Genomic DNA, 21851 nt, shown 5'->3' with positions numbered 1-21851 from the left:
AAATAAAAGAACGGATGAAAACATGAAAATGTAATCCCCCTCCCCATCGAATAACGAAGTATGTGAAAAACTCTCCACCAGATATTTCGGCAGAAGGGATACGAAGAGAAACTATTCTCCGGATATTGAGCACGTTTTTATGACTATGTTCCAGTTTAAGCAAATTTCTTTTATGCTACCTCAACCTAGAAAGATTTCTCTTTACGGTCTGTTGCAACGAAAACAAACTGTAAATAATTCAGTTTCAAAAATACCCAAGTAGAATTTGTGTTAAGCGAAATACATGTTTTTATATTATAAAAATGATGAGTTATGATTTATTGTGTTATTAAAAGATAATAAAAATTAGCAGTTATGATGTAAAAAAAATGAGAAGACAAAAACTGCTAAAAAACGTAAAAAAAAAACCCGCAGTTAACAACATCACGTGGACTCTTCACCGACATATCTTCCATTACATCATGTCGAGGAAGAAGAGGAAAAAAAGATTGTCAAAGGAGTCTTACTCCGAAATATATTTCTTTAAAAATAAACACCCGTTTATTTTATAAAAAAATTTTGCTTGCAGTTTTGGCTTCAAATGTATTTATACATGTTTTATTCTTCAAATTTCACTCAGCGCTTCTAACGGATATAAACAAAAAAAAACTACCCATATATATATATATATATATATATATATATATATATATATATATATATATATATATATATATTATTAGTTTTTTTTGGAAAAAGAATTCCAGCAGAGTGCTCAATTAAAAGGAAAATCCAAATTTTAAGAGCGTACTTATATTTTGTGTACAGAAAGTTGTTAGTTGAGACAGGTCATTGGTACCGTCGGTTTCAAGCCCGATAATAAGGCCCGTTTAAGGTATCCTCATCAAGCTCTCTTCAGCCAACGAATATTCAGAAACGAATATTGGCTGAAGAGAGCTTGATGAGGATACCTTAAACGGGCCTTATTATCGGGCTTGAAACCGACGGTACCAATGACCTGTCTCAACTAACAACTTTCTGTACACAATATATATATATATATATATATATATATATATATATATATATATATATATATAAATTCCAAAAAATCACTTACCTATAAAAATACTAATCAATTGGAACTTCCATTCTTCATTGTTAAGAATTTATCCATATTTATATTTTATATTCCATGTTCTTTTTAAATAAAATACTTTTTAAGCAAGAATTAAAAAATACCGCGACTTTAAACTGTCCACAACTGGAATAAAGGGAGACAAATGTCTCCTTTTATTCGTGTTGAGAACTTCGGTGGCCTTAAGCGCCAGAATTAATCTCCCTTTTTATTGCTGGCTGTAAACAAAAGTTAGTCCATATAGGCCATCGTAACTTGAACAATGATCACATTTCACTTATCAGTTTTTACCGTTAAAAAAAATTCCACTCGATCGATTTTCCATTTTTTATTCTCTTAAAGAAATACGCGTGTTTTTGATTTATTATATTTTACTTCTTCTTTATGGAGTGATATTTTTCTAAATCTAAAAAAAAAAAACATTGAATGAGGCAGAAAAAATTGTTGTAGGTATTCAATCTTTTCAAGACAAAATTTTTAAAATGTGAGGTTTCGCTTAAAAAGAAAAATCAACGTGATTTAAAAAAAGAAAGGTTTTAAACTTTTGACTTTATAGGTAAATTTGCACAAAACTATTCTTTTGTTTTTGTTTTAAATTAGATTATTTTATTTATTGATCTTTTATCTTCAATTTGTGATATATAAATCTGAGGTGAGAAAATTAATTATTTTCATTTTAATAGACATCTCAAAATGGGGGTGGGGTGAAGTAAAAAAAAAAAAAACGTTTGTCTAGAATATATTGCGTTTATTGGAAAGAGCATACAATTTCACATTAAACCTGCAAATATTGTAAAAATTGAACCAATACAAAAATTTTGATAGATTTTTAAATTAAAAAAATTGAAAAAAAATTAACTCATTTTATTACGTAAAAAAATAGCTGCATGAGCGCGCAGGCATTTTGTAAACACTGTTTTTTTTTTTTAAATAAAATATAATATTTCTATTATTTTTTCAAAAAACTTTAATAGTTTATTTTGGAAGTATATTCCGTAAAGAAATTAAACAACCCACTTTAAAAAGAGAAATTACGAGTTTTGTATACTTTATTCGCAGTTTTGTGTTAAGGGTGTAAAAAATTCACCAAAAATTCTTCTAGTGATTTGGCCAGGCTATTCGTTATCGATATTTATCAACCCCTCAAATGAAAATCTGCCATGAAGAAAAAACATGGGTACTTGCACTCTTTTTCCATCGTGCTGAAATGATAACACTAAATGAAATATTGAAAAACATCGAGGTGGCAAAAGTGTACCAGCACCATGGCTTAGAAATGTACACATGTTCGGACTACCGACAGGGTAGTATCGCCCCCACTCCCACAAAGACAGGACAGTGTTTCGTAACTATTCTGTGCTTCCACCTAACAATTTCATAACAAAAAAATATCGTAAAGCTTGAATTTAATCTGAATAAACTAGTTAGAAATAGCGAGGTAGCAAAAATGCACGAGCAGCATCGTTTAGAAATGTAAACATATTCAAACCTGCCATAAAAAATAAAGATGGGTATTTGTGCTCTTTTGACACCGTGCTGAAATAATAACATTATTAGTTTGAAAGGCATTCTTAACATAGGGAGGGGAGGGTGTTTGATAACTATTCTGTGCTTCCACCTAACAATTTAATAAAAAAAAAACAATCGTGAGGCTTGAATTTAATCTGAATAAAGTATTTAAAAATAGCGAGGTGACAAAGGTGCACCATCAACCAAAACATGTTCACCTTTGCTTATTTTTGTTTTTTGCTTTTGCCATTTACTAGTAACGTTGACGGTTACATTTATTAGTAACGTTGACGGTTACATTTATTAGTAACGTTGACGGTTACATTTCTTTACATGCGCACACGTTTACATTTTTTTTGGGGGGGGGGTAATTAAAAGATTAAGTTAACCTCCACATTATTCGTTACAATTACGACTTTTGTCTTTTGCCTTTTGCCATTTACTAGTACGGGAGATGGTTATATTTCTTTTACACGCGCACACGTTAGCATTTTCTTTTTGGTAGGAGGTAAATTTGTGCATTACGTTAACCCCCACATTTTTTTGTTATATTGACCACTTTTAAAAGTTTTCGTCTATCCTGATTACGAAAATCTCATTCAAATTTTGCGCAGACAAGTGCTTCTATAGATATAAACATATATATTCTGCACTGTAATTCAATGCCTGGCAGATTTGTACTCACACGCGATACGAAAATCCACTTCTCTCCTATCAACCCTGTCACCAATCATATCAATTGTGGGTGGGTATTCTGTGTACGATTTTCAAGGTTAAATTTTATCTACTACCCCCAACTAAAAAGGGGATGCTCTGCTCCAATATACGTTCTTTACATGGGGATGTTGGGGGTGTCTATTCCAAGGGGAGGTTTGTGTCTATTCCGAAAGCTGTTATTAACATGGGGAGTTTCTATCAACCTAAACAGTTCATATACACTGAGAATCCCCGGACCATTTTTCCTAATTTTATTATTGCATACGAATTTATGCATTCCCTTATTTGCTTTTTTCTGATTCAAACAATACCTGCAGGTTACCAACAACCGTAGTTTACTTTTTTCGGGGATGGGATGGGGGGGGGGCTCAATGGGGTAACTCTGGTTAACGGGTCCTGCTAGTATAATAATAAATATGAAATCTACATTAATCAAAATATCATATTTAAGCGTATTTGACGACCGGGCAATGCCGAGCGGCCTGCTCGTATATATATATATATATATATATATATATATATATATATATATATATATATATATATATATATATATACTTCATTTACTCACATAAAATTAATATACGAAAGTATAAATTTATGCGTAAACTTTAAGTATTTATTTCAACACTGCTCAATATGTAGGTAGAGCTAGTTAGTAAGTTATAAAATATATATGGCGATTAAGCTACACTGAATATTCCGCGTTTCATCCACTCTAGGATTCTTCAGGAATAAGCATAAGCCTGAAGAATCCTAGAGTGGATGAAACGCTGAATATTCAGTGTAGCTTAATCGCCATATATATTTTATATCTTACTATGTATATGTAAATATACTTCAGAATAAAATCATCTAACAATCAACTGGTATGGAAACCTGTGATTATAAGTTTTACAAGATATTACTGGCAGTAATATTCTATAAGTACTTTCCCACCTAAATAAAAATTGCTTGATATAGAAGATAGAGCAAATAAATCAAATTTTAGTCATTCAATGAATTTAAAAATTTATGACGTGAAATGCTTAAATTTCAAATCAAAAGATATTTTATTATTCTATGTAAGACAAACAATACATTTGAAATATTATAACTCCTTATTGTATAGGATTTCCATGTCTACCATCTTTTCAGAGGAGAAAATATTAGCAAATAGTTATAATGGTTTACACCTCATTTGCTAAAGTCAGTGAGACATGGAAAATCACAATTAAAAGTTTAAGTATTTAAATGTCATAGAGAAAGGGAAGTTAATGAAAGGGATATAAAAATTCACATCCAAATTGCATGGTAAAATCTGAAGTGAATGTCTTTGATAGCAGTGTGGTAAAATGGTTCAAACTTTATTTTTGAGTAATCCACATCACAAGGTAATGTTCCGAAATAGGCATTTTCCTGGAGCAATTTTCTTTATTTATATAAGGGATTCGGTAAAAAAAAAATAATTTATATAGGTCCGGTTTATCTGTTTATTAATAAACATATAAATTGATATATTTAATATTTTTTATAATTATAGAACATGAGCTTCAAATTCTACTCCAAAATAACTTCAAATTGTTAATAAAATAAAAATAAAACAACTTTCAGTAGACAGGCCACGCAAAATAAGAGAAACTGAACTGATAAGAAAAATAAAAAAAATGAAAAAAGATATCCTATAGGATAAGGAGTTATAATATTTCAAATGTATTCTTTGTCTTACATAGAAGAATAGAAATCTTTTGATTTTAATTCATTGAATGACTAAAATTATATATATATATATATATATATATATATATATATATGTGGGGAGGAATATGCTTATTCATTGATATTTCACTTTTATATATATACATATATATTAATAGAAATTCTGAATTAAATTATGTAGAATTACAACAAAATTTATTGTTTGGCAAGGATTTTTTTTTTAATTTTTAAAGTTTTTCCTTAATCAGTGGATCTTCAATTAATTGCTCATCTCATTGGAGGAAATGTTATTACCAAAATATATATGCGTAATTCTAAACTTAAATAAAAGGAAAAAATCTTGGGATTTACGTTTACAGTATTATACAATTTGTAATCCCACGGCATTTCAGTATTTCATTTAATCCACACACACACACACACACACACACACACACACACACACACACACACACACACACACACACAAGGCCACCATTCGCCCATGTATGGAGTATTGCTGTCACATTTGGGCTGGTGCATCTGCTGCTAGTCTCTCGCTCCTAGACAAGGTTTAAAAGAGAGTCGCCAATCTGATAGGCCCTGAACTGGCATCTAAGCTTAAGCCTCTGTCCCATCGACGAAACGTTGCATCCCTCTGCCTTTTCTACAAGTATTTTAATGGTGAATGCTCTGACGAACTGCAGATACTTGTGCCCCCACGACGTAGACACCCTCGACAAACCTGACAGGCAGCTAAATCCCACCTCCACACAGTAAAGATCCCTAGATGTAAAAGATCTTTCTACTCCAGTAGTTTCTTCCCCAGAACCGCTAGACTCTGGAATTCCATTCCAGGTCTCTGCTTCCCCAACTGTACTGACATGCAGAAGTTCAAGTGTAACGTGAACCGACATCTTGCTTCCCAAATACCAACATAGTGCCCCAGTAGTTACTGCCCTTGATAGTAGCCCCCTACACCACAGTGGCAATGTGCTTTGTTTGGAGTGAAAATGTAATAAAATATATATATATATATATATATATATATATATAGATATATATATATATATATATATATAGATATATATATATATATATGGTCATTTTATTAATTATCATTTCCCTCTCCATAAATTATCAGTTGGCAACTGTGTGCATTGTTGATTTTTGCGGCACACTATTCTTGCTTCTTTCAGATCTTCTGCGTGATTACACCGTTCCCTTTCAAACTTTTCCGCACCAATCCATATTCCATTACTCCACACTGCTCTCCTGAGTGCACGACACTAACTACACCAACCACTAAACAAATAGCCGTTCCAACATTAAATCATTAAAAGAGTGGATATGCTGTTAACAACCAACCAAACAAGCAAACAAGGTTTGCCTTTACATTAATCTGGCAAAATGGGATTGTTCAGCTGAGTAACAGACCTTTTTTGTTGTCAGAATGATGTAAGAAGAATTGTAAATTTTATTAAAAACTAGCAGGGAGACCCGACTTTTCCGGGGTTCAATGAGGATCAACAAATGTTCCACACTTTCAATAATTTTCAATGCCTCCGTTCAATCTCGAAAGATAAAGGATACCCCCTGTAGGGGCAGCTACGAATGTAATTGCAAGGCAAGGGTTGCACAACACCTTTCCTGAATCGGGACCGCTTGAGTCCAGTGGCAAGGAGAAGTACAGGACAACTGGAAATTATACCGAGATAAATAGAGAGCACATGCAGCACCTGGAATTCCCAAATGCCATAATAGTATTTGAAGAAAAGACAAAGACTAGCAACATCACGTCTGTGAGAAAGAGATTGCAGAGAATCAGAAAGGGTGAGGGTCAATCAAATGACAGTTATGTTGTTTCATCTTACCAAGAACGGTCAAATGGTACAGAGCATCAGCAGCCTAAATATGACACCAGTTCTTTGTACAAGATCTGATATTAGATTTGTAGAGACAGAAGATAACCTCAGATGTGCAAAAAAAAAAAAAGATTGATTAAAGATTAAGGATATTTATTTGACTTTTCTCCCAATCTAGAATGCACCTTTTAGGGAGGCTGAATTTCTGCATATGAAAAACCGACTTGTGCCTAACTCTGTCCTTGTAGAAAAAAAAAGTCGATAGCCATTAGTCATGTGCTCTCGTGTAATGAATGAATGCGTGAATGTAGGATTGACATGAAATTCTTAAAGATAAACTAAAATGACCGAAAAATAGGCTGAAATGACTTAAATAAATAAAAAGTAAATGACTTAGAATGACTTCAATGAACTTAAGGATGAATTGAATGACCTTAAGAATGACTTGAATGCTTAAAAAAATAACTGGAATCCTTCAAAAACAACTTGAATGATCTGGAGAATGACTTGAATGGCTTTGAGACTGACTAGTTGCAAAGTGGGTGATCATTTTCCTTAAATTAATACAGTAAAGTGATCTCCCACTTTATATCATAATAAGTACAGCATGTAGTAAGAACAGATACTACACTTTGATCTTGGCCAAAAGACCAAGAAAAGGGTATTGATTTGCTCCCCCACCAAGCAAATTAGGCACAAGGCCAATTTTTAATGTGAGGAGTGAAGGGGAAATGGGGACCAGCTCCCCGAGGAGTAGGGGAGCTGGATAGTGACAATTGGTATGAAGGGTTTCCCTTACATTGACCAAGGTCTTATATGTGGGGTTGCCCCCACATATGGTCTTTGCTGCAGTATCTGCCGGAACAGACACTACACTCTGATACCTGGCCAAAAGGCCAAGAAAAGCTTAAAAAGCTAAGAATACCATCTATTAATAACAGACCTTTGATCTTAACCAAAAAGGCCCAGCACAAAGGTGTTACAGACAGACTGACCGACCGACTGAGTGACTTATAGAGTCGCTTCCACGCGACTAAAAATGTTAGGGAAACAAACGTTGATTGACTCAGACTTAGTATAATAAACGGTTACATAGTGGAATTACAAACGACTAACCAAATTTAAATAACCAAATGTCCATCCGATCAAATATCGAGTTGTCCAAAAATACTATACAATTGTTAAACAAAATAATGGAAAATAACCGAAAGCAATGACCTTCTGAAGGTGGCCGGCCCTCCCGTGAAACCCACCCTTTTGAAGTTCTTAGCTAACAGTTTTTGTTAAAATTGAAAATGATTGTTATTCCATGAACAAATCTTCTTTCCTAGGACTGCCCGTCAGTGGAATAGCGTTTCACTGGAGGGCAGTTCTGGGAAAGAATGTTGAATACAACATGATAGCCTTCAAGTCCAATGTAAACAAGTTCTTGCTGAGCCGTCACCTTAAATAATCAAATTTTACCTAATTTATACTATTAACGATTACTACACTACCACCTTACATTCATTGACTCTTATTCTCGAGTGGCCTTTGGGTCTTGATAAGTGGTGACTCCTTTGTAAAAAAAAAAAGCTTTGATGTAATTTTGGGTGCTGTTGTTTTGTGCGCGTTTTTAACAATCTTTATATGTTTAACTACTGTATGCCTACTTTTCTGCCGTTTAAAATTTTTAATATTTATTTTATTATTTACTTTGATTTACTTTGATTCATCCCAAACAAGGTATATTGAATTAGAGGCCAGATTTACGGAGGAGGGGTGCATCCTAAGTGGGGAGATATGGTGAAATCTATGCCAGTTTAAGTTCAAAGTATGAATAATATTTTTCTAAATTTTAGATATTATTCGTCCAGGGCAACATCAATCAAGAAAATACCAACTTTGTGGGTGCTTGTTTAGCAGTTTTAGAGTTTTATCTGGACATACTACTACTGTTCATCCATCATTATTGATGAAGACGAAAAACATCACTGATGATGCTGTAACTTGTAACTTCTGAGTTGGCACCGTCTTTTATTCCAGTGGCAGGTAGAAATTCAGGATGAATGGAAACAATGCTTAGATACACGGAGAGTACATGCAATGCTTACTATTTCCAAATAGTTACTCATTTGGTACTGCCAGGCTCATCGTTGCTTAACTTCGGTGATATGACAAGAACCGGTGTGCCAACATGATTAATATTAGCTGGACATATAAAAACACATACACACAGACAACTCCCCTTTATATAATATTTACCTGGGTGTCCAGTCTTGCCCGGGTCTTTGGAGGTGTGTGTTGAGCAAAAAAAAAAAAAATTGGTAGCAAGCAGGCAGGCTCGAACCCGTACCACAAAGGAGGAAAAAAATGTGAAAAAAAACGTGACATCTTTGCTGTCGCGCCCATCGCGAAACCAGAAGTAATGTAGGTTTGAATTAATGCTAGTCAATCGAAAAGAGGCGATGATTTTCGAAAATATTGGCGGAAAAAGCGACCCTCCTTATAGAAAAGTGCCCAGTTGAGGGTGAAAGAATTTATGCTTTAACCCTCAACTGGCCACTTTTCTAAAGAAGAATGACGTCATCACCGGAAGTAACTCCCTTAGCTTATCACTCACTCCACTCGAAAAAAGGGAGGAGATAATGTCTGGGAGGATTGTCTCATTAAACACTAGCCAATCTATTAATTCACATTTAGTATAATATTAAAGTCTATAAGTGAAATGTTTTAGAAAAACAAACGTTGATTAACTCACATTATCACCCTCCTACTCGAATAAACAGGAGGAGATAATGTCTGGGAGTACTGACTCATTTAAACACTCGCCAATCAATGTGATGATAATTTCAAGTTGTCCTCCACTTAACACCATAATTTGAAGAGGAATAACGTCATCACCGGCAGTACCTCACCCACAACCTTATCACCCCCATCTCTTTTCGAAAAAAAGAGGAGATAATGTCTGGGAGGATTGTCTCATTAAACATTCGCCAATATTTTGGTTGTTCTTTTTATTTATTATAGTTACAACATTAATAATGTTTTATATAATATCCATCCATGAAATCCATGAAATGTCTGCCATCCAAATGCCTGTTCTCCATTCGTCCGGAAATCGAAAATCTCTAGTAACTCATGAGCGATCAGGTTCGCAATAAAGATTCATAGCATAAAAACAAATCCTTGATATCATGAAAAGGGATTATCAAAATCTGCTATTAAATCGAGTCGTAATTCGAAACTGTTTCTTTCTTTGCTTGTCAATGAGTTCATTTGTTCGGTTTGATTAGAAAATGGATTTAAAAACCAAATGATACAAAAAAAAAATGTTATTAATTTTTCTGAGGTGAAAGAGGTTCATCTTGTGCTCAACAAAAGAATGAAGGCAAATGTAGTGTAGTATGTTATGCTATATCTTTACAATATCTTTATATCTTTTTTATATCTTTAAATGCTATGTCTTTACAAAGACGCAATTGGCCCATACACAGAGTATTGTTGCTGCATCTGGGCTGGTGCATCTATTATCCCAAGGCTCTCACTCTTAGACAAGGTCCAAAAACGTGTCTAACATCTAATAGCTCCTGCACTATTGTCCAAGCTCCAACCTCTGCCCAATCGCTGCAGTTAAGACAAAATAGTTTTACACCCTCCCCCTCAATTGTAACAAATGGTTTCTCAACCGATTCTGGTAGGTTTTAATGTACTTTTTAATATACTAAAAGTTTACCTAAGTATAACTCCCGGAAAAGTGTTTTTTCAAGATGGCGTTCAAGGTGTCCGGTAAAACCTTTGAATGATCATAACTCTATAACTATCAACTCAAATGTGATGATCTTGGTGTCTATTCCTACATTTTTTGGGACAAAGAACACATTAAGACGACTAGAAATATCATTGAGCTGTTAAATCTTTAGGAAATTGGATTCTTGACCTTCAGATGTTCACTATCATCTTATACATAAACACATCAAGCAATAGTTAAAAGATTTATTCTTAGAGGTATAATGAGAGCAAACTAATTATGAACGTCTTCTATAGGGTTGTTACTTTATAATACTCATGTTTATATAATCTTCTAATTATATCAAATCCTAATTACACTTAACAGAGCCTTATATTTCAAGTACGTTGTTACATTAGTTAATAACACATTTATCTGCATAGAACAAGTTTTAGAGTTTCAATTTTGAGTGTCATCCTCCCCCTTCTCAGTATCAACATCTCGAGTATTGTTTTAATTGCTGCAGTTTTCAGTCTGGCAAGGGCCACATACACCAATGCAAGGGAGTCCATAACGTCTACAACTGCATCAAGATAATCTGCATCCCTCGGAACAGTTGTAATGGATAGTTTTTAAGAGTTTTCAGATGCAGCATTGTTTTGGGTCATAACTGGAACTAACTGATCATTCTTGAGTTTCCATTTCCATTCAATTGGGTTCATTTTACTTGCCTTTCCCATCTATACCATAATTTGGAAGTACACACGTTGGCTATGGAACATTCGGAAAAACAGGGAGCTAAGAGGGAATTCCATTGCTGATGATGTTGGGAGAAGCCTTTCAGGAATGACAAATTCCTCATCATTTGCCACATTCTTAGTGAAAATAGTTGGCACAGTGATGATATTGTATCATGATGTACATTATCAATGGCAAAAAGAACAAACATTTCCAGCAAATCTACATCTCTACCTAGAACATTTCGCACAATCTGCTGCATTTTCTTTTCAAATCTCATCACTTCTGAATATGAGCAGCAAAATACCATCCCATGAAGGGTATCCATAATGAACTTTGAACGGTATAGATGATGAACTTGCACTGCAAGTTCCACTCGTAGCAGTGCAATGACAGCTTGTCGCTGAACTATCTGAATTATGGCATGACCAACTGCAGCCACCTTGTGTCTTGTGTTTTTCTCAGCAAACAATGTTTCCAGTGCTATTCGCAAACTAGTTAAAATGAATAAAAACGCTGAATCAAGCTTTAAATCCTCACTACTTGAATACTGATTCTTCATAGTGAAAACCCCAGACTTGATATCACTTTTGATTAATCTGACGGTAGTTTCAATAATAGCACGTTTTGGGGATTCTTCATCTTCTTCCTGACATTTCCTTTGTAATATGAACTCAAATTGTGCGATGTTTGTTTTCTCACAGTGACAATATCGTCCAAGCCTTCGCCTTCAGAAAATATAATCGTCCTTAAAGTGCTCTTTAAGATACTTTTTCAAACTGTAATTGTCATAGAGGTCAGAATCAGGATTGGATAAATAACTTTTTATTATGAGGCTCAAAGATGGCACATTTAGTTGTTCCTCACTCCTCAGTTTTAGGTAAGATCATATTTACTGAAATGCTTCATACTTATCTTCATCTTTAGGACGGCCTGGCTTTCTGCACTTGGCATCAGCGGCATGCTGGAACTCAAAAGGTATAGACATTAGGTTCCTGAAATTTCTACTACATGAATGATGATAGGGGCCATCTGTTGCATGTAAATCTTGTAAATGGTATGCAATTGACCCTTTACAGTCAATCCCCCAATCATTTGAATCATTGGATTCACAGACCTCCAAAATTGTTTCCACAAATTTATCTATGTGTACTTAGATAAAGTGTCCATTGTCCAAGTCAATTGTACATTCACAGAATATGCAGTCCGTTGCACTATCAAAAGCTTCACTTGAGCCTCTTGTGGTTCTCTTTCTTGGCATAGCAGCACTACTTTTCTTTGCAACATGGTTTTTAATGTTCTTAACATTAATGTACTGTTAACAACAGCTTTTATGCACTTTCATACTAATTTCAACTACAAGATCGTTTTTCCGCTTTACACTGACATCATTTATTCCTTTTGCCAAATTCCACTGAATTGTAACCAAATTGGCACTGGAATCCTCAACCTCCTCCTTGCAGATTGGGCAAGAAGCTTGATTTACTGTGCTTGCATTCATTGTTGAATCATATCTGAAATAGAGAAAGATGCGAAATAGTTATGCAGTTAGATCCAATCAAATATATGAAAAATGCCACCTCTACTCCTAAAACATTAGCATATAATAGGCCAACATCATTTTTTATGATCTTAATGTAGTCTTTTGCCCTGAAACATGTGGGAATAGACACCAAGATCATCAAATTTGAGTTGATGGTTATAGAGTTATGAGCGTTCAAGGTTTTTGCAGCCATCTTGGATGCTATCTTGAAAAAAGAAACACACTTTTCCGAGGGTCGTACTTTGGTAAACTTTTAGTATGTAAAAAAGTACATTAAAACCGACCAGAATCAGCTGAGAAATTTTTTGTTACAATTTTTGAGGGGTTGAGGGGGTATTTTCCATATATTGATCCTACTACTGAGCCTGTTTTAAAAGTACTTTAATGAAATATGCTCTGATGAACTCATAACACTTGTGCCCCCTTCGATTTACATACTCCCGACTTACCCAACAAGCAGCAAAATCCCACCCCTTAACTGCTGTGATCCCTAGATACCGGAAAAATTTCTACTTTAACAGGTTCTTCTCTCGGACTGCTAAACTTTTGAATTCTCTTCTTGTTTCCTGCTTCCCTGACTGTAACTGGCATGCAGAAGTTTAAATGTAATGTGAACATGAATCTTGTTGCTAAACTCCCTATTAGACACAATCCCAGATATTAACTCCTTACATTCTAAGTGGCAAGATGCTTTGTCTGGGGTAATAAAAAGCAGGTCATGATAAGAGAAAGTTGTGTTGTATGTATCTCCAAGATGGCAGACCAAAGGTCAGGTGAAGTTTTGAATTCCCCAGTAGAGGCGCCTCAGTTCATTGACAATGAACTAACCTCCTCTCAAAGAGAGATGGTAAAGCCAAGGAAGGTGGATATCCTAAGATTTCACAGAACAAAACTCTAAATATCTCAAAGCCAGAAGGTTAAGATTTATTGGTCATGTGTAGAAGAGAAGGAAGCAATAGTTGGTATGGCAATTATTAATGTAAAACAAACATAGCGAAAAGGGAACAGGGAAAGGCCGGTTAAGAAATGAAACTAGTTTATTTATGGAAGCACTAAATAACGTGATGGAAGACCGTGAGTAATGGAATACAGTAGACCCCCGGGATGCGACATTAAAGAGTAGTAACAAAATAGAGTACAGTATATAATACACATGTATATAATCAAATAACATTATAAATAACACCATAAAGCGGGGCAAATACCGTAATCAGTCCCGTAAAAACATCGTATTCCACATTGTAACCCGAAAAAAACGCATCTTAGGGACACCGTATCCCGGGGTTCTACTGTATTCGACTATAGTCAAAATTGTCTGCTCTTTTTTACTTCCGGTTTCTGCTATCCATTTGGTTGGATAATTAGATGTGATCAAGCGGACAAGAAAGCCATTCTTGATATGAGCAAAGAGGGGGTACTTTCACGTAATCTGAGGAGAAAGATACCCACTACTTAAAAGGGACGATATCTTGTTTGTCACTGTTGTCCTGTATGTGGAGCAGAAACTAAAAATCAAAAAGATTAGACAATCTTGACTATAATCGAACGATGTGCGAACAAACACGGAAGAGAAATAATCTGGTGTGATTGTCTTTCTCAATCTTTTGATTTTGTCAGCCATGATATATTTGGTTGCATGGCGACCAAATGTAGCAAGTGTGTTTAGTGTATGGGTGGGGGTTGGAGTAGAGTTATTCAGTCTTGCTTGGTTGTCATCGCTAGAACTTGCTATTGTGGAAATAATAAGTGTCATATATCAAGCGAAGGAGAAGTTACATCAAGTTATAGAAAATGCTATCTTTTGGAAGTATAGTAAGCATATGCATATCGTCCAATCAAATAGAAGAGCACAATTTTATCGTTGACGGAAAAATGTTCATTACATTATAGTCCAACTGATTAATATATCAAATAGACAGAACATCTATCCTATTTCAAGGTATATATTACAATTATATATATATATATATATATATATATATATATATATATATATATATATATATATATATATATATATATATATATAAGAACCCCTGGATACGGTGGCACTAGGATACAGTGTTTTCAGGTTATGATGTAGAATATGATGTTTTTCCAGCCCCTGGTTATTGTATTTGCATCGCCTTACGGTGTTATTTATAATGTTATTTGATTATATGCATGTGTATTGTACTGTATTTTGTTACTAATTTTTAATGTCGTATCCAGGGGTTCTACTATATATATATATATATATATATATATATATATATATATATATATATATATATATATATATATATATATATGAAACCCGGGATACGGCGGCACTAGGATACAGTTGTTTTCAGGTTATGATATAGAATATGATGTTTTTCCAGCCCCTGGTTATTGTATTTGCATATATATATATATATATATATATATATATATATATATATATATATATATGTATATATATATATACATATAAATATATATATATATATATATATATATACATACATACATACATATATATATATGTAGGTAATATGTTTATATGTAATTTAACTACTTGGGATAGTAATTACATATGAATAAATAACAAAGTTCTCATTTAGATAGCTCAATGTTGCGATACTACAGCTATAAATATTTTTCTTAAAGATACCACGTGAATAAGAACAGAAACACAACCATTTACTCATTTTCAAAATGTTTGTCTTTTATTGGTAACACTTTGCATACAATTGTTTCAGCATTTGGCCATAAAATGATCCAATGACGATGAACATGCTATAAAATCCAGCTGCTAACATACAAGGTGTTGCAGCAAAATCCAACGTTTGAATGAAAGCAATAACGTCTTTCTTATACAATGAAATAAGACTTTCTATTCTCCCTCCATGTGCCCGGTATCAAGCGGAATTTAAATGGACAGAGTTTCTTTGCAAATTTTTCCCATCTGGGGAACACATTACTGCAGGATTGTTTCCTTACTGGTTACAACCTGGTCGTCTTCAAATGCAATGTCAATAAATTCATGTCATAAACCACCATGTAAGTAATCAAATGCAGTTCATACAATTGACCAATGTTTGCACTTACTTATCCTCCAGTGGTTTGTGGCCTTAATAAATGGTGAATCAATAATAAAACAACAGCAGAAAAAAAAAAGACACAAAATAGCAACAAACCAATTATATACAAAACATATGTGTGGATTTTCGTGTTTGCATAAAATGACTTGATACGCGATTGAATCCCACAGCTAGCATGTAGAATGTTGCAGCAAAATCAACAAAATCTGACACTTGCAAAAAGTAACCGAAATATCAAGTGTGGATCCCAAGTGTGAACATGTAATGACTACAGTACATATATATTAGATTCTTGCATCAAGTGGCTTCATGCCTTGTCTGGAGTGATTTTCACAAAAAAGTTACATTGAAAAATAATGTAGTATGTAACTCTAACTGTTACTCAATAAAAAGGTCAGAACTTTTGTTTTTGTTGCTTAGTGCTGTTTTTTTTTTCTTTGCTTGTCGAATTTTGCTGCCACACTTTGTATAATATTTTGTCATGGGGTGGGGGAAAGGTTTGTGCATATTATTTTGTACAGAAACTTGAACTCTTCCCAGCTGACCCCCTTCACTCTTATTTTAACCCTGTTTTCTCTCATAAAACTAACCAGTCTGTCTCCAACCGCACGAAGAGGTTTGGCATAAATCATCATTTTATGAGCAGTTTTATAACTATATTTCCCTTCTCACAGGAAATTTCTTGTAAAAAGAAAAGAAAAGTAAGATTTTTAATCTTGAAAAAAAAAACAACAAAAATGAAAAACAATCATATGAATAATGACATGACTGGTTTCATTTTAACTTAATTTTTCTATCTTTTTCTTCCCCCCCCCCTTTTTTTTTTTCAAATTTTGGATTTTTTTTCTTAGAAAAAGAAGTTTTTTATTAGGAAAAACACAGACTTCTTTAATTTGGGAAGGATTATTATCAGTTGTGTTATGCAGATTATTCGGACTACTGTTCTTTTTTTTTTTTTTTTTTTTTTACAAAGTAGTCACCACTTATCAAGATCCAGAGGCACTTGAGGATAAGGGTTAATGAGTGTAGGGTAGTCAATGGGACAATATCATAGTAATCGTTAGTAGTGTAAATTTGGTAAATTGGATTACTTAAGGATAACGGCTCATCAAGAACTTGTTTAAGTTTAACTTGAAAACAACCATATTGTATTCAGCTGGAAAGCAGGGAAACGAAAAAAGTTCCATAGGCGTGCAGTTCTAAGAAAGAAGCTTTGTTCATGCAATCCATGTTTAGGTTTAGGCATAAATAAAAGGTGGGGGAGATTATTGATAGTGATTTCAGTTGCTCTCATCTCAAGTGTCATTTTGGCAAAGGCACAACTTTTTTGGTTTTCAGTTGGGAGAGTGCATAGCAGGGACAGACAAGCGTACATTAGATACAGGAAACTATTTTGTATTTATAAGTTTCTTATATTTATTTTAATTCAATAAATATGAAACAAAAAATTTCTCAATAACAGTAAAAAAAAAAAAAAAAAAAAAAAAAAAAAAACACACGTATTTGAAAATTTCAGAATTTTGGCTTTGTTACAAAAAGAATAAAAAAACATCTTTAATTTGTGTTAAAAAAACTATATTTTGTGTTATAATTTTTTTTAATCTATTAAAAAAACATGCATGTTATTGTTGCGAGATTTTCGATTCGGTCCTGAAATTGCATTTATCTGTCCTTGCTATGCACTCTCCAATAGTCCCAACCAAAAACCCCAAAACGTTCTACCTTCGCACTGGTGCACAAGGGCCATTATTTTCACGTTTCGGCTGGCGTAACCTTTCACCTTTTTCAGTTGTATCTTGTTAAACTTGGAATCTTTCTATCCACAAGGAACCGTTCTGTAACAAATAAAGTACTCAATAAAATTCAGTTCCAAGTGAAACTCTTCTGGAAGTTGAAGATTCAATCCTTAGTGCAGACGATACTAAGAATACATTTGCGAATTAATTTATATTTTCACCTGGTCGTGGCTGCCGAAACGAGAGCATGTAAATCTCATGGATTAAATAAAGGGTTCTATTCGAAATTGCGTACAGATTTCTGTGTTTGGGAGAAAAATACCCAAGTGATACCTGAAGAAGTTCGAAGGTTACATCTATCAAAACGTTGTAGGAATAATGCTCAGGATGAGAACAGTAATCCGAACAATACAAATAATACAAATTATCAAAGCTCATCAAAAAAATCAGAAATAGAATAATACTGTGTATGTACATGTGTGAGTATATATATATATATATATATATATATATATATATATATATGATGATTGCAACGTCTTGTCAGACGAGTGCCACTCCCTCAGACATTTAAAATCCATGAGCCCAAATGTCTGAGGGAGTATCTATACAACTATGATGTTACAGAGTCTTAGCTTTGTACGACAGCTAAGTCTCTCTCTCAGTTCCAAATGTTGAGATCCAGCAACAAGCAAGAGCAAGATAGCCAGCAACAAATTAAACTGCAGACCGGCTTAATGCGGGTAATGGTCTTCTGCTTTATGATTTTTTAAATTAGAGATTTGCTTCTCCTAGAAAGGTTGCCTTCATTCACCACGGCTTACGGGGGCCCTCTCCACCCCCAATACATATATACACACACACAAATATACACGGTGCTAGTTGGCCGTTGACCCAGAAAAAGAGTTCATTCGCCCTTTGGAAGGTCTTGTTTATAATCCTTCAGGGAGACTAGCCGCCCTCCTCACCAAGCAAGTCTGGTGGGGGAACCAGTTTAGTCGCCGGTGACCCGACCATGAGGCAGGTAGTACTGGGTTACATGGTACCAGTAGCACAGGACATGACCTGACATTAATATATATATATATATATATATATATATATATATATATATATACACAGCAAAACCCCGGGATACGGTCACCCTAGGATACAGTTTTTCCAGGTTGCAATGTCCTTGGTTATGACCCCTGGTTACGGTATTTGCCCCGCATTACGGTGCTATTTATAATGTTATTTGATTATAAACATGGGTATTATATACTTTGCTGTATTTTGTTATTAATTTTTAATGTATAATGATGTTTCGATCGATGTAACTCCTAAGCTTCTTCAGTTGCTTCTTTTCAAATTCTAAAAACTTGAAGTCAGACTCTGGAATCTATAAGGAATTTCGAACGGAATACTTTATTTGATCCATAGGAGAAAATGGTTCTCTTTCCGTCACCAATAACCGGGTAGAAGTTTTAAATATTTTAAAAACATTTATTATAGCCTTATTTGAGGAATGAACCTTCAACATTCAAAACACTGTCACTTCGAACTAGTAGTTACTTAGCACCTATATTCATTACGCAATAGATCTATGTGGACAATTCTAGTGTGAATTTTGACAGGTGTTACACCTAATCTTTTTTTTTTTTTACATGGGTAGTATTACTAGTTATTATTATATATACAGGGTGAGCCAAAAGTAGGTGGACAATGTTGTAAACCTTCCTAACTGTGGAAGTGGCACTCTTGCGGAGAAAACATCATCATAACAGATTCCAAAAATTCGGATACAAATCTTTATTGTCTTAAAAGAAAAACAAATCAAGTAAAATTATATATATATATATATATATATATATATATAGTAATAACATTTGCTGTATATATAAGTAGTACTAGTGAAACTAATTAATATATTTATAAGTAATAATACAACTTATATATATATATCTTTATAGAATTATGTTTTATATATATATATATATATATATATATATATATATATATATATACACTGATGAAGACTGAAGGATCGGTCGAAATTATGTACTTGTAAAAAAAGTTTTTTAATTTTTTTCATAATATTATTTTGTATTCCTGCACGTCACCAATTGAAAACGAATAAAGAAAAGTTATAAGCTGTTATACTTTTCGTATTCTTTTTTATACATTTCGATTTATATATATATATATATATATATATATATATATATATATATATATATATATATATATATAAGTGAATGTGTGTGTGTATGTGTACATTCCCCTACAAAATAACTGTCAATTTTCAGTCTAGAGACTCGAGATTTGACATAAGGAGTATTGAGGTTTGGGAATTTTTTTAAATCGGTTTTAGGCCAGAAATTTGGCTCTCACGAGGTCAAAGTTCAACGATTTGCCCTTTGAAAACCCTACCAAACTGAAATTTTAAATGTAGGTTACTTGGACATGGATCACGCTTTTTAATTTGATTTGAGCCCCCCAAAATAAATGTTAAGGCGTCAAAATTGGAGTCAAAGTAAAAAAAAATTGACCTCTGCGGTCTCTATCAAATTACTCAGCCAATTTCTGGTCTAAACATTTGAAATTTTACATAAAGTGTATTCAGAGATAGGGCAAGCATTTTAATCGGTTTGGGTCGAAAATCTGAGCTGCCAAGGAGTCAAAGTTCAAAAGATTTGACCTTTGCGGTGTCTAGCAAACTACTCAGCCAATTTTGGGTCTAAATATTTGGAATTTGTGCATAACAGGTATTCAGACATGCGGCAAGCATTTTAATCAGTTTTTGGGCGAAAATTTGGCTGCCAAAAGGTCAAAGTTGAAAGTGTTGACCTTTGCAGATTCTACAAAATTTATCTGCTAATTTTGAGTCTAAATACTTGCAGTTTTAGATTTAGGCAACTTGGAGATGAGTAAAATTTTGTATTTTGATTTGATACCAAAATAATAAATGTTAAGGGGTCAAAATTGGCGTCAAAGTTTAAAAAATTGACCTCAGCGGTCTCTATGAAATTACTCAGACAAATTTTCGTCTAAACATTTGAAATCTTACATAAATTGTATTCACACTTAGGGCAAGTTATGAACAGTACATAGGGCCAGAGCAAAGCTGGGCTGAATTGCTAGTTTATAACTTTGTTTATGACACATATATTTGGATATATTATTTGTGCTCTTTTTTATTTTACTTTTTGTTTATAAAATATAAGTTAAAATATTAACCGGCATTTAGTAGATAAATATCAGATTAATCTTCGCCACAAGACTGTGAATGATGGGATAATTATCAATGCAAACTGTTATTGCACCCACAAGTTGGGGGTTAAAGTTTTATTGGCTTTCCTTGACTGATCAGGCGCCGTCTGTCTTGAGAGATAATAGATACACTCTAAAAGGATGCCGGCATTATCAGGAGCTCATGGTGAAGCAAAGGCTGCCCAATCACCAACCACAATACTCCTGATTTTGCAGTATGTGTCACGAGGTCCGGGAAAGTGAGGTGTCAAGTAATTTCCCCAAAAGGAGGGACACTCTTGCCTAACAAAAATTGTCTTCTTTTACAATTGAGGTCACCACCATATACGTATATGTATATGGTATAATAAAATAACACACACACACACATATATGTATACACATATATGTGTGTGTGTGTGTTATTTTATTTGGGGTTTACCTATGCTTATTTACTAATTCCATTCAACTGATATATATATATATATATATATATATATATATATATATATATATATATATATATAAATATATATATAAATATATATATAAATGCAGAATGAGTACCCCTCCCTCTAAAAAACATTGGAATCTTTAATAACCATAATCCTTTCAGCAATGCAACCATCATTATTATCAGGGTTTTTGATCATTCCTAGAGGAGGAACTCCTTCCTGTTTTCCTTTCACCTTGTTTTGTCCCTTGTTAGGCATGACCATGCAGGCTTTCCATTAATTTTTTTGGCCTTTCTCTTGGTCTTTTCCATTGCCTTGGGATCCATTCTGTAGCACTAAGTCTCCATCTGTTGTCTCTCTTTCTCTCCCTCTCCCTCTCTCTCTCTCTCTCTCTCTCTCTCTCTCTCTCTATATATATATATATATATATATATATATATATATATATATATATATATAACAAAGAACACACTGAAGATGAAGGCTACC

At 33.7% G+C, this 21851-nt stretch overlaps 1 protein-coding gene and 1 pseudogene across 2 annotated transcripts in view; one reads left to right on the top strand and one right to left on the bottom strand.

Moving 5' to 3' along the window:
* LOC145279776 (solute carrier organic anion transporter family member 5A1-like) overlaps nt 1–21851 on the top strand; it is a 382142-nt gene that overhangs the window by 193509 nt on the left and 166782 nt on the right. The window lies entirely within an intron of this gene.
* LOC145280540 (U2 spliceosomal RNA) lies at nt 7423–7548 on the bottom strand (annotated as a pseudogene).

The sequence above is a fragment of the Euprymna scolopes genome, chromosome 7 (genome assembly GCF_053919585.1).
Source record: "Euprymna scolopes isolate OS-2025 chromosome 7, ASM5391958v1, whole genome shotgun sequence".
NCBI lineage: Eukaryota > Metazoa > Mollusca > Cephalopoda > Sepiida > Sepiolidae > Euprymna > Euprymna scolopes.
This window is presented reverse-complemented; position numbering and strand designations above follow the sequence as displayed.